Source organism: Chenopodium quinoa, unplaced genomic scaffold, assembly GCF_001683475.1.
Source record: "Chenopodium quinoa cultivar QQ74 unplaced genomic scaffold, ASM168347v1, whole genome shotgun sequence".
Classification (NCBI taxonomy): Eukaryota; Viridiplantae; Streptophyta; class Magnoliopsida; order Caryophyllales; family Amaranthaceae; genus Chenopodium; species Chenopodium quinoa.
In genome coordinates this window covers 519,016-521,956 of record NW_018743575.1, presented here as the reverse complement: position 1 = coordinate 521,956, position 2,941 = coordinate 519,016, and positions in this window count along the sequence as shown.

The following is a 2,941-nucleotide window of genomic DNA, read 5'->3' as shown; positions in this document are numbered from 1 at the left end:
TTGAGGTACAGTTCTCCCTTACTATAAATAGTAAGGGTAGACCTCATTTATGACATACATTAATTGCAACCACAAAAAAAAAAAAACCAAACAAAGCCAAAACCTACTGAAACGCTCTCGAACCAAGAAGCTTTTACTGTTCTTATTCCACTTCGAAAAGATACTAACTTAATCTTCGGAGGCGGAACTCCCACCCCCCATCCGGAGTCTCCGTTACTTGTGCAGGTACAGGCGTAAGAAGGAAGTCTGCTAGGAAATTGTAACTCTCCCGAAGGACACATAGAAAACCCCCAAACATCTGGCGCCGTCTGTGGGGAGAGTACTTTCTAGATGACATCTGAGCCTATACTACCTGGTAAAGGCAATCTGCCTACTGGGGAGGTTGAGGTCCATTCGGACCAAGATACAGCCGATAACTATGACTTGGAAGCCTACACTGCTGCGGATGGCTCTTTGAGGACCAAGAACACCCGTTCCAAAGATAAGGGAGAACGGGAAGGGAACCAGGCGGCTCCTAGCAAGCCAACTAGGGGGCCGCTTGGGTTAACCTCTACCGCTGGAGACTCCCCAGTCTCCAGAGATGAGCTCATGAATATGATGATGAGCTTCAAAGGAGAGATCAAAGGCCTTCTGGACTACACAGCCGGCCCCCGTAAGGGTCAGGCGGAAGAAAGGCGTCACGGTAAAAAGACGGCCAAAACAGTCAAGGGTAGAGCATCTACCCCACATCCGAAGTCAAGGCTCTTTGATTTCTCAAGGATGCACACTCCTATAGATGGAGTCAGAAAGCCCGTCCGGCACATTCAGTCGGATGGAATCAAGAAAGTCTATTCTGATGCCCGGGCGCTCATCCAAGATAAAAAGACTCAGCGATCCGAGTCGGCATCAACATCGACCTTTCGAGACAGCTTCAATGCCACCTCAGGAAGGCACTCGAGAACAAACAATGACAGCCGGACGAGCGAGGTTTCCGCTCGATCCGGCCCCCATATGATCCAACCGGAAGTGCATGGAACACCGTATACGCCCTTTGGATCCCCCTATGCACAGGCAGGTATTTTCGGGGGGCAGCATCAGTCGCTCGTCCAGCCTATGGACTGGCAGCTCCGGCTGCTCAACCTTGGGGAACAGCCAACGGCGTTCTCCAGAGAAATCACCGAGATGACCCAGCCGTCTAAAATCAAAAACGTGTTGGTAGGCGCCTACGACGGTACCACCAACCCGGAAGATCACCTTATGGCATACACCAACCTGATGTATTTGCAGGGTTTGGATGATGCCGCATGGTGCCGGTGCTTCCCGGCTACGTTGAAAGGGATTGCTTAACGTTGGTTTGGTAACCTCCCAGCCGGATGCATCAATAATTTCAGGACCTTGGCCTACTGGTTTACGTCCAACTTTTCTATGAACATCCCTGCCAAGAAAACAAGCCTTGATCTAGGGGCAATACAACAGGGAGATAAAGAGGGGCTCCGGTCATATGTCAGGCGGTTTAACCTGATGAGGATCCAAATCCATGGATTGTCTGATGACGTTGCCTATACTGATTTCTTCAAAGGCTTAAAAGATGGATCAACTTTTAAGTTTGACTTGGTTAGGAAGAGGGTCTCCACTCTTCACGAGGCACTCATGAAGGCGGAGGCCTACATTCAGGCAGTGGAATTGTGTGCTGTTAAACTTCCAACGGATTACAAAAGATCCGATAAAAAAGAGAATCGGCCTACCCAGTCGGCCAAAAAGGAAGACAAGAGAAAGGGGGTATGGGCGGCAGACTCATCCGGACAACCTTTCCAGAAAAGGAAGAGGTCGGATCCGTATGTGCCAAAGTACGAGTTCAACAAGGACTGTGCCTCCATTCTCAACGAAGTAAAGGACCGGTTGAATCTTGAAAAACCGTCTCCTATGAAGAGTCCTCTAAGCGCCCGGGATAAGAGCAAATATTGTCTTTTTCACGAGGAAATTGGCCACGACACTGAGGGTTGCTTTAGCCTCAGGCGGCTCTTCGACCGGCTCGCTGATGAGGGGGCTCTCAAATCTTATCTTTCCAAGTCAAGGGGTACACCTAAACAAGCAAGAGGACCACCCCCAAAGAAGTCGGCTACTCAATCGGATACGGATGAGGAAACCATCCTGACCATAGCCGGTGGATTTGCGGGAGGTGGGCCTACCATTCGGGGTACAAAAGACAACATTCGGAAACTGGTCAACTCGGTGGATGAGGGCCAGTCGTCTGAATATTCATTTCCGGAAGTTAACATCTCCGAGAGAGATAGGGGCGAGGTCAGGCGGCCTCATGATGACCCCATAGTCATCGAGTGCAAAATCGCCAATCAAAGAGTTGGCCGGATCTTGATTGATACCGGGAGCTCATCCGACCTCATCAGCTACCGGTGCTTGGAGAAACTCAAGTATAAGCCCAGTAGCATGCTTCCGGCCTCATACCCTCTTGTAGGTTTTGGGGGAGGAGTAGTACATCCGGTGGGCATGATTGATCTACCCATCCGGTTCGGGGAGAAGGGTAAGGGCCGGCATATGGTTGTCAAGTTTCTTGTTGTAGAAGAGCTGACTGCCTACAATCTGATTATTGGCCGTCCAACCCTTAACCTCTCAAAGGCAGTCATCATCCCATCTCTAATGTTGATAAAGTTTGAAAGGGATGATGGCACAGTCGGTTCCTTGAGTGGGGACCAAAAGATGGCGAGAAAGTGTTACCTCTCGGACATCAAACCAACGCTTGACACAGGCGGTCAAGAGAAAGAAATTGTTGAACTTGACGACTGTGATCAAAGCTTACCGGCTACAAAGCCAGCCGGTAAAAAGAGGAAGGCGGACCAACTGGCGCCTGTGAAGGAGAAACAATAGCAATCACTGTCCGGGGAGAGGACAAACATCCTTCGCCCTCAGCCGGCAGGAGAAATAATTGATGTTGTCCTTGAAGACT